The sequence below is a fragment of the Coenobita brevimanus genome, chromosome 48 (genome assembly GCF_032717465.1).
Source record: "Coenobita brevimanus isolate Jiangsu-jjx chromosome 48, ASM3271746v2, whole genome shotgun sequence".
NCBI classification, from domain to species: domain Eukaryota; kingdom Metazoa; phylum Arthropoda; class Malacostraca; order Decapoda; family Coenobitidae; genus Coenobita; species Coenobita brevimanus.
The window spans coordinates 25,163,210-25,175,339 of NC_137001.1; the positions used below are offsets into that span (position 1 = coordinate 25,163,210).

The following is a 12,130-nucleotide window of genomic DNA, read 5'->3' on the forward strand; positions in this document are numbered from 1 at the left end:
CTCAACTATCCTGTGCACCATCAATCTTCATCCAAACCTCCTACCTTATTACATTATAAGGCAAAGTAAAATCCTCGCCTGCATTTTTTGTATCCTCCTGAACCAATACACTACATAATACAGATCCATATCCTTACAAACCTTTAAACAATGCAAACCTCCACTTTGTAAAACTACCTATCTATCTATCTATTGCCAGACGCCTTCATCCCATAAGGGGTGGCCACAAACAAGTTGCCGTGTTGCCCAGTCCCCTGCCCTTTCACTGCCCTCTCCCCAGCTCACACCCCCCTCTCTCATATACCTCTCCACTCTATCCCTCCACATCATCCTCAGCCTCCCCCTGCCTCTCCCCCCCTCCACCTCACTCACATATACTCTCCTTGTCATTCTCTCACTCTCATCTTAAAACACAACTAATCCTATCCCTTCAGCTTGTAAAATCCCATCAGATACTCTGTTCACTTTTACTAGGCATAAAACTGCACTCTCTACACCTTCAGTGTTGCATTATAAAATGGAGATAACACTAGAGTATGGCAATAGTCAGAAGGCAATGTTATGAAAAGGATGAAGAGCAATATTACTGTCCTTCTGCCACTGAGCTACAGGAGACACTTTGCAAAAGGACAAAGTCTGCCTACTGAAGCCTCATCTCTTAATTCCAACTACATTGTCCCCTTCTCTCTTTCTAACTGCCTGAACACCGCACCTTTATTCAGTCACTCATCCCAAGCTCACCCATTAAACTCACAAAATCAGTAAACTATCAATAAACTCAAACTCCCTCTTATGACAGTCTTCCACACCACCTGAACACTGCAACCCATTGTATGTCCTGCCACCCAGAGCCCAGGAGACACACCTTGGGACCCTGGTGCTTGAGAACAAAGTCCCTGACCCTTCCCTCATATTGGCATAGCACTTCCCTCATCCCCTAAAAAATTCACTGTTGCTGAATAGGGATCTGTACCAGTTCTCAGTAAACCACATCACCAGTATGATCCTGTAGGTATGTGGCTTGGTTCTTCTGGCTCCCTCAAACCTGCATACAATCCAACCTTTCTGTACAATTGATTGCTTTACAATCATTTGCTTCTATGATCAAGTTAAACCTCTTCTGCACTTAGCACTTGAAAATCTTTGTTTATATGATCTCAGTGATCCCATCTAATAGGCTCCTAAGTGTATGCACAGCAACACACAAGGCAACAATCATGTGTTTAAGCCAAGACTGCTAGCAAATGTTTACATGTGCAGAATCCAGTTTTGAGTTGGCTGCACAAGTCACTTCTTCCCACCGCTTCTCTGAAGTCTCCGTGCCACTCATGCACTCTAACATGTGTCTAACTACAGTGATAATGTCTCTCCCTTCACGCATCATCTTACACCACCTTCTCTCGTGTGCACAGACTTAAGACTGTCATCACTATTTTAACATTACAATGCAAGTACGTGACTAAAACAAAACAAAAATTCTTAGTTCCTGTAGCTCCTTTGGAAAATAACAAAATGTTTACATAAATGTGCATGCAGAGGGTGCCAGCCTCTCACCTTTTTATTATATACAAGTACATACCGTAGCTAGCCACATGCTTCAGCTCTCCTGACGTGACAACTCGGGCTATCCAAGGAAGCACTTTAGGTTAGTTTGTTTAAGGCTTGTAAGGATGTGTGACCCATGACCATAAACACATCCCCAATGAACCCATATTATAAAGGCATCATTATACAACCAATCGCTAAATGATTGGTTGTCACTTGACATAGCCTGTTCATATAGTAGGGTTGGACTGTAATGTGTTGAATCAATCACTGAGTTTTATAAGCACATAATACACAATAGTTTAGCAAGAAAAACATGAAATCTCACCATATTTTGCTATAGCAGTGCTGGTCGACCATTATGTTACATCCACAAGCTGCCATTCGAGGATTCTTCATGTTTTTCTGTTGTGTGATGACTAACGGGTCCACTGTGGTACCTACAATGAAATATTTGTTATAAATCAAGGTACTGCATTAACAGAATGAGTGAGCTGATCTGCACTGTGTATCAGTTAGGTGTATTGAAATCAAACATTACAAACCCTTATAAATCAAGATACAGTATTAACAGAATGAGTGAACTGACTCAGTGTATCAGTTCGGCATATATACAGTATTGGTTCAGTCAAACAACACAAACCCCTATTAATGGCTCTGACTTGCTAATCTCTGTGTGTGACATGATAATCTATTTTTGCTCTAGTTTGTGTTTTAAGAATACGTATTACTTTTCACAAGCTGATAGACAACTTCTCAGACTTCCCCTTGCAGGCCCTGGCGTTACAGTACCATTAACACCCCTCTTTCTCAGGCCCTGTTACCCACCTATTCCAACCTTTAAATCCATGCACAGATTAAATCCAGTCTCTCAATCATTATATTAAATCCAGCCTCATTATATTAAATCCAGTCTCCCAATTATTATATTAAATCCAGTGTGATGAGTAAGGATGGAGGTTTGGAGGGTGAAGTGCTTGAAAGGGTACAGCAGGGAAGAAAGGTTGCTGGTTCTTTGAAAGCAGTGATAAGAAACAGGGAAGTGAGCATGGAAGTGAAAAAGTTACTACATGACAGTATTGTGATACCAACTCTAACGTACGGAAGTGAAGCTTGGACGTTGTTGAAAGGACACAAGTCAAGAGTGAGAGCAGTGGAAATGAGTTATTTAAGAGGAGCCTGTGGAGTCACATGGAGAGACAGGCTGACGAATGAGGATATAAAGGAGCGTTGTGGTGTTGCTGTGGATGTGATAGGAAGCGTTATGAGGAACACACTGAGGTGGTTTGGCCATGTGGAGAGGATGGAGGGTGAAAGACTGACGAAGAGAGTGTATGTGAGTGAGGTGGAGGGGGAAAGAGGGAGGGGGGAGGCCGAGGATGAGATGGAGGGATGGGGTGGAGAGGTATATGAGAGAGGGGGGTGTGAGCTGGGAGCAGGGGAGTGAAATGGAGGGGGACAGGGCGACTTGGAGGCGATTTGTTTGTGGCCACCCCAAACAGGATTGAGGCGTCTGGCAATAGATAGATAGATAGATAGAATCATTAAATCCTCTATACTGCCTAAATACTACAAAACCATGATTTTCTGCTCTGCTCACCTCCACAAAAGGCACAACCGCCTCCCTCTTCAAATCTTCCTCGTCTGCCACCAGCCTCTTCAAATCTTCCTCCAATCTCTTCAAATCTTCCTCCAGTCTCTTCAAATCTTCCTCCAGCCTCTTCAAATCTTACTCCAATCTCTTCAAATCTTCCTCCAATCTCTTCAAATCTTCCTCATCTGCCACCAGTCCCTTCAAATCTTCATCTGCCACCAGTCTCTTCAAATCTTCCTCGTCTGCCACCCACCTTCCTCATCTGACACCAATCTTCAAGTCTTCCTCATCTGCCACTGGTCTCTTCAACTCTATCTGCTGTCTCCACATCCCCATCGTCAGCCAGTCCTCACATCCTCTTCATCGATCTCCAGGCTCCACATCCTCGTACTCTACCTCCAGGTCACCTTATATCGCATCATCAATCACCAAAGACACCACCACACCCCCACTCTCTTCACAGCCACACCACAAACACCGCACCTGTCCTATGGGGCAAACCTTGAGGAAAACATGTTATTCATGTTCATGGTAAAGCATCATGGTGTCCTAATCCCTAACGGCCCTAGCAACGAGAAATTCAACACTCACAACCCAGACGCTCTCGTTGCTCCAGCGCTGACTTGAAGGGGTGCTCCTGCGATGGGTACAAATTTTTACCTGAAAATACAAAACCACATTAACTGCTGCCCAAAAACTTACTGAAAAAAAAAAGGAGGTCATATTAACTGAAGGCCAAAAACTTATTGGGGAAAAAAAAAAAAAAAAAAAAAAAAAAAAAAAAAAAATAATATTAAATGAAGGCCAAAAAATTATTGGATAAAAAAAAAAAAAAAAAAAAAAAAAAAAATCATATTAACTGAAGGCCAAAAACTTATTGGAAAAAAAAAAAAATAAAAAAAATAAAGGTCATTAACTGATGCCCAAAAACTTAATGGAAAAAAAAAAAAAAAAAAAAAAAAAAAAAAAAAAAGAGATATTAACTGATGCCCAAAAACTTACTGATGGATGGATGTAAGCCAAAAACTTACTGAAAACCAAAGCCATATTAACTGAAACCCCAAAACTTACTGAAAAACGAGACCCATATTAACTGATAGGAAGCGTTATGAGGAACACACTGAGGTGGTTTGGCCATGTGGAGAGGATGGAGGGTGAAAGACTGACGAAGAGAGTGTATGTGAGTGAGGTGGAGGGGGGAAGAGGGAGGGGGAGGCCGAGGATGAGATGGAGGGATGGGGTGGAGAGGTATATGAGAGAGGGGGGTGTGAGTTGGGAGCAGGGCAGTGAAATGGCAGGGGACAGGGCGACTTGGAGGCGATTTGTTTGTGGCCACCCCAAACGGGATTGAGGCGTCTGGCAATAGATAGATAGATAGACATTAACTGAAGCCCCCTAAACTTACTGAAAACAAGTCACATTACCGTTAAAAGCTGGTATGTCTATTTCTATCTGTCTATCTATTGCCAGACGCCATAATCCCGTAAGGGGTGGCCACTTGACTCTGAGTTATTTGTTTTACAGGGAGGGGCACTAACCCTCCACCAACCCACTTGTTGACACGTAGGCAGCACGTATGGTTTGGTTATAGCTGGTATGTGATTCCTGTATTTTTACCTGAGGAGAGGGCAGTCAAATGCTGGGTGACAGAGTGACTTTGAGGCGTTTTGTCTGTGGCCACCCTTTGCGGGATTAGGGCGTCAGGCTGTAGATAGATGTAGACAGATAGACTGATTTCCTATTTTTTAACTTTATAACAATACTGAATGGTAAAATTTCTTCTATGGTTCTTGACTTGTCTGCATAATAGGATTTTAAACAGTTCAGAAACAGGTTGTACAGCACATGAAAAACTTTACTGAATAGGGTAATAACAGATTTCATCACTACCAGACAGGTATATGAGAGAGAGGGGTGTGTGAGCTGGAAGCAGGGCAATGACATGGCTGGGAACAGGGCGACGTGGAGGCGATTTGTTTGTGGCCACCCCGTATGGGATTAAGGCGTCTGGCAATATATAGATAGATAGACACATCAGTACCAGCAGTAGTCAATTACTGTACAGTTAATTTACTACGCCAAATTGCGAAAAAATGACAATACAATTACCAAGACTGTTCACCTTTGTCTGGTCCAAGTAATATTATACCACTCACACAGCACTTTTCTTTTTTTTAATGAAAAGAAGAAGGAACCAAAGGCCAAGAGCCCGCAAATTGTTCCCTCCAAGAAAAATAAAAAACAAGATAAGAGAGAGCCAAATTCAAGATCCATTCAATTCGAGATGCCTGGACACACTGCGTTTGAAAGACTGGAGATCATAGGCAGCAGGAAATACAGACAGAGGGAGACAGTTCCAGAGTTGACTCACCAACTTATGGTATCATAGGTCACTCCCACAGACACTGCTTTTTACGATGCTGACCAATGAAAATGAAAAAGGTGTTATTGGACTGACGGAGATGATTAAAACAAGACTGACTATGGACGTGCCACCAAGCCTGAAACGTAAACTCTGCATGTCTCTCACCTTGTACGATGCGATGAGATGTGGTGTACTGAGCGATGATGCCCCGCACAGCACCCATAGATGTACTGTACTGTATAAGGGGCCGTTCCTCTTGCCGGTTATAGTATCTGTAAAATAATGAAAGAAGTTAAGAGAGACTCCACAAAAACAAACTGAACATACAAAAATACCTAAATATTCAATGCAGTTACCAAGAAATTATGCAAAGTACCAGTGCTACAACTGTAATAACACAATACCCTACTTCAATAACCTCCCTAGTTATTTAAGAAACGTCAAGAAAAAATGAAAAAGAAAAAAATGGTAGGTAGAGGAGTTCAACCCTCAATTACTGAGTGACAAACCAAATGATTTTCACTAACCCAAGAAGCCATTTAATATGCTGGGTGGTAACCATATCAAGCAGACAATACATGGGTGCCTGGTGGTCTAGTGGGTAGGTGCTCCAGTCTGATGTGGCCAATAAGGGTTTAAATCCAAGGGTATGTGAATGTCTATCAGGTAGTCTAGGCCCTGGCTCTACACACCTTATGGGGTGAAGCATTGAACAGGAATTCTTTTTGCACTGTGTATTACTCAAATAAAAAAAAAAATGCACATAAATCTATTTCTACAGGGCTTAACTGAAGCTTAAGTGAGTCTGTATTTCTCAAAGATATTCATTTTGCATGTATTACACATTAATCTAAAAAATGTTGTGGTTTAAAGACTCTAATGGCATATCTTCTACACTGCCTGACATCACATACAGCAGCATGACTTTGAAGAATACAGATACAGACCTCGCAACACATCATCCTTGTACTCTTTCTCTCTAGTTTTTTTTTTTCATTCATTGCCAGACGCCATGTATCCCAGACGGGGTGGCCAAGGGCTTAGAGTTAATTGTTTTACAGGGAGGGGCACTAATCCTCCACCAACCCCACTTGACACATAGGGATGCCAACAGCATCTGGTGTTCCCAGGCGGTCACCCATCCAAGTACTAACCAGACCCAACGTTGCTTAACTTCGCTGATCAGACGGGAAGCGGTGTACTCAACGTGTTCTAATCATTTCTACTCCCCCCTCTCCACGTCAGTGTTGCCACAGCCAAATTTCGAAACATACCAATATTGTACCAGTTTTCATAAAAATGTACCAAATCAGAAAATTTGGGGGTAATTTTGGATTTTTGGGTAATCATATCAGTCAGCGCATTCACCAGCCGTTTAATGGTATTTTAAGATTAATTACTGTTCATTTTTCACCAAATTAAGCGTAAACACGCTCTTATCAATAAAATGTTATAAACATGACCTTCAAAATTCCTTTAAATCAAGGCACATTATTTCACACATCAAAAAAAAATTACATGTACTTAAAATCAGGGTTGGGTTCAAGTACAGTACCGTACTTGGACTTAAGTAAGGTTTTCATGTACTTGTACCCCTGTGGGTAGGGTTTTTTTTCAAGAATACTCCCCCAGTATCCCTGCTTGTCGTAAAAGGCGACTAAAACGGTTGGCGGAGGGTTAGTGCCCCTCCCCGGAAAACAACTAACTAAAAAGACGAACAAGAAGCCTCGGACAAGGACTGACCAAAAGATGACAACCAAGGACCGGACAAAGGACATGGTAATCGCAACATGGAATGTAAGAGGTGCAAATGATGAGGTGAAAGAGAGAGAGATTGTCCAGGTGCTTGAGGGTGCGAAAGTGGATGTATGTGGAGTAACTGAAATTAAATAGAAAGGTGAGAGTGTGAGAGAATGGGAGTATGGATGGGGTATATGTGCAGGAGTAGGTGAGAATGAGAGGGCAAAGGAAGGAGTATGTATAGTTGTGAGTAAAAGATGGAGGAACATAAGACAGTATGGATCAGTTGGGTCAAGGATTGTGTGGGTAAGATTGAAAGTTGGAATACAAATGTGGGAGATTGTGTGAGTGTATGCGCCAACGCAAGATTGTGCAAGCAGAGTGAGAGAAGAGTTCTGGACAAATGTGGAAGTGTGCATGGAAAAGTTTGGAAGGAATGACAGAGTGTTTTTGATCGGTGATATGAATGGTAAAGTTGGGAATGTGAAGGTGGATGGAATAGTTGGTGAGTGGGGTGTGCCTGCTGAGATAGATGAGAATGGCAGTGCATTAGTGGACATTTGTGCTGGGAGGGGGTTGGTGATAGCCAATACCCTCTTCAGGCATAAAATGATCCACAGGTATACATGGTGAGTGATGAGAAGGGTGGGTGGTGAACTGAATGAAAGGAAGGCAATGATTGATTATGTGTGTGTGGATGCGAAGATGTGTAATGGATGCAAGAGCTTATAGAGGTTGGGGGAGTGGACTTTCTGACCACTACTTGGTGGTGGCCAGAATCAAGATCGAAATAAGATGGAGCAATAGAAGAAGGGAAGGACGAGAGGAAGGAGTAGTTGCAAGGAGAGTGGAAAGGTTACAAGAGGATGAGAAAAAGGCAGAGTATAAGAGAGAAGTGGAGGAACGATTGGGCAAATATGAATTGAAGCAGATGGGGGATGTGGAAGGTGTGTGCAGGATATTCACAGAAGAAATATGTGCAGCATGTGATGTAGTGTGTGGAAGGAAGAGAAGACGAAGGGGGGTGCAAGGAACAGCGTGGTGGAATGAAGAGGTGAGACAGGCTGTGGCACAAAAGAAGAAAGCATACAATGAATGGATGAGAACTAGGTGCGTGGAAGAAGTTGAGAGGTGGAAGAGAGAGTTATATGTAGAAAGAAAGAGAGAGGTGAAAAGATTAGTAAGAGAGAGTAAGAAGAGAGTGGATGAGGAATTTGGAAGAAATTTGAGTGTAAAGTGGAGGGACTGTACGAAAATGTTCTGGAAAGAGGTGAAAAGAGTAAGACAGGGTGGAAGTGAAGTTAGCAGGGGAGTGAAAGATAAAAATGGTAGATTACTAGTGGAGAAGGGAGAGAAGTGAGCAGATGGAGAGAACACTTTAAGGAATTGTTGAACATAGAGGATGGAAGTAATGCGAGTATAAGTGGCTGGGGAATGGCTGGGAGGAGCAGGGAGGTGAGAAGACAGGAAGAAATCAGTAAGATAGAAGTTGTGGAAGCAATGAAGAAAGTTAAATCGGGGAAAGCCCCAGGAATTGATGGAGTGTGTGGTGAAATGCTGAAGCATGGGGGAGAGACAGTACGGTAGTAGAATGGATGTGGAAGATGTGCAGGTTGGCCTGGGAGGAAGGTAGAGTCACAGAGGATTGGAAGTCAGGTATAATTATTCCCTTGTACAAAGGAAAAGGGGAAAAAGAAGTGTGTGGTAATCATAGGGGCATTTGTCTTCTTAGTATAATAGGATAAGTGTATGGTAGGATACTTATTGACAGAGTTAGAGAAAGAACAGAGAAATTAGTTGGCGAAGAACAGGGAGGCTTTAGGAAGGGTAGAGGTTGTGTAGATCAGATAGTCATTCTTAGATCTTTAGTGGAAAAGTTTCTAGAGAAGGGAAAGAAGTTGTATGCGGCTTTCATGGATTTGGAGAAAGCATATGACAGGGTGGATAGACAAGGATTGTGGAAAGTATTAAGAATATATGGAGTAGATGGGAAGTTGTTGAATGCTGTGAAGAGTATGTACGATGGTGCGAAGGCTGCAGTGCGTGTGGATGGTGAACTAAGTGAATTTTTCACTTTGAAGGTTGGGTTGAAACAGGGATGTGTCATGTCTCCATGGTTGTTCAATCTGTACATGGATGGGGTAATAAAAGAGGTACAAGGTAGGGTAGTGGATGTTGGAGTGGCCCTGGTGAGAGAGGATAGTGTTTGGAAACTCCTTGTACTGTTGTTTGCAGATGATACTGTGTTGTTGAGTGAAGACGAAGGGGAGCTGCAAGGCTTGGTGGATGAGTTTGGGAGAGTGTGTAAGAAACGGAATCTAAAGGTGAATGTAGGGAAGAGTAAAGTGATGGTCTTTGAGAGAGGTGAAGTCAGTGAATGTACAGCGAGGTTGGATGGTGAGGAATTGGAAAATGTGAGTACGTTTAAGTACTTGGGTAGTGTGATGAGTAAGGATGGAAGTTTGGAGGGTGAAGTGCTTGAAAGGGTACAGCTGGGAAGAAAGGTTGCTGGTTCTTTGACAGCAGTGATAAGAAACAGGGAAGTGAGCATGGAAGTGAAAAAGTTACTACAAGACAGTACAGTATCCCTCCAGTATCCGTTGTGATAGGGCCAAAGGCATGTCTGGATAGTGGTTTTGTCCGGATATTGGTCCCCAGCCTATGGACTTATACTTATGGACCCTAACCTACCCTGAATCAGAAAAACACCTACATACCTCCCTACTGGACATGCATAGCACCTAAATAAGACCCTATTCACACCAATAAGGGACATAAAAGAGTGAAATAAATGCAAAGGAAACACAAAATGAGGTTTCAGAGATGAGGTCTGTATAGTGGCCACCAGCATTATGGACTTGTACTTGGGAACGCCAGATGCTGTTGGCATCCCTACGTCAAGTGGGGTTGGTGGAGGATTAGTGCCCCTCCCTGTAAAACAATTAACTCTAAGCCCTTGGCCACCCTGTCTGGGATACATGGCGTCTGGCAATGAATGAATGAAAAAACTTATGGACTCTAACCGGACATGAGGTTTCAGAGATGATGTCTGTATAATGGGCACAAGCCTTATGGACTTGTATTTATGGACTCCAACTGGACATGATTTACCAACTGTACAGAACTCTCAACTGGACATGCATAGCACCTGTTTAAGACCCTATTCACACCAATAAGGTGCAGAAACAAAATCCGATTTTTTTTTGGATTTTTTTGCGTCTTTTGGGTAATTTGGGATAAAAAAAGGTCAGAATCATAATGTCTGGATATTGGGGTAGTCCGGATATTGGGCGTCCGGATATTATAGTGATTACTGTATTGTGATACCAACTCTACCGTATGGAAGTGAAGCTTGGACGTTGTTGGAAGGACACAAGTCAAGAGTGAGAGCAGTGGAAATGAGTTATTTAAGAGGAGCCTGTGGAGTCACATGGAGAGACAGGCTGACGAATGAGGATATAAATGAGCGTTGTGGTGTGGATGTGATAGGAGGCGTTATGAGGAACACTCTGAGGTGGTTTGGCCATGTGGAGAGAATGGAGGGTGAAAGACTGACGAAGAGAGTGTATGTGAGTGAGGTGGAGGGGGGAAGAGGGAGTGGGAGGCCGAGGATGAGATGGAGGGATCGGGTGGAGAGGTATATGAGAGAGAGGGGTGTGAGTTGGGAGCAGGGCAGTGAAATGGTGGGGGACAGGGCGACTTGGAGGCGATTTGTTTGTGGCCACCCCAAATGGGATTGAGGCGTCTGGCAATAGATAGATAGATAGATAGGTACAAATGTACTCTTAGTGGCATCACTGCTCCACATCAACCTACACCAGGTGATAAATATCGCATAGGAAAGCATATATTACCGTGCTGTACAGGTAAATCACAGAAAAATGGGGGGAGGTGAATGGGCGTGGCCTAATTTCTGAAGAAAATATGAACTTAAGGGCTGCATTTAATGTCTTTCATGATACCGTAATTCCAATTCTTAAGTTGTTTACTCTGCACATAACACTTCAATAACCTGTCCCTGTTATAACAAGAGACTATCTTCACTGACCTGCCGTGAAACTATGCATCAGCTGACATGTCATACCAACTCAAAATTTCAAAATAGGCAACTCTGTTTCATAAATGGCTAAAAAGCCTCCTTACTGCCGAAACTAAAATCAGCTGTCAGTACGTTAACTCCAGACTAAGCAACTATACTCCATTTCACCAAGTTTGACACCATCAATGATGTCGCCAATGCCTGTAATGTTATGTAAATCCTCTGCACTGGGTGAACCTCTATTTATTACCTAGAGAACCAATGTAAAGGCAATAGAAAAAAGTATATCCAGTACTGAGGACCTTTGTCAATGCTACATGTGTGGACATCACTGATGGTGTCACACTCGGTGAAACTGAGTATTGTATTTCATTAGAAAGTCGCTTAGGGCTCTCCAACAGCAGATATTCCAACTTTCCGTAAAGGGGAAAAAAAGAAAAATGCCCCCGTGTGGCGTTGTGGTGGTGAAGGAAGGGTGTGGTATAGTGGTGGTGTGTGGCGTTGTAGAGGTGAAGGAAAGGAGTGTAGTGTGGCGTTGTAGTGGTGAAGGAGGAGTGATATAGACTTGTTGAGTTTCCCGCGGGTAAAAACTTAGCCGACGTAAAACCAATGGGAGAGAATGTGTGGGTGAAATATGCAAAGGAAATCGCTATGGAGTTACTAAAAAGCTTCTCATTCCACAAAATCTTATATTCCGTTGCCAGTAGAAGATTTTCAACTTAGCTGAAAATACCCAGTCTGAATTAGTTTTAACTATGAATATACTGTAGAGCCAAACGACATATTTACCATTACATCATTTACAGACACGTGTATCTTGCTTATAATACTGTACCATTTAATCAGC

The 12,130-nt window shown here is 42.7% G+C and overlaps 1 pseudogene; it reads right to left on the minus strand.

The window, feature by feature from the left end:
- Positions 1-6,609: 6,609 nt before the first annotated feature.
- LOC145399381 (5S ribosomal RNA) lies at positions 6,610-6,728 on the minus strand (annotated as a pseudogene).
- Positions 6,729-12,130: the final 5,402 nt, after the last annotated feature.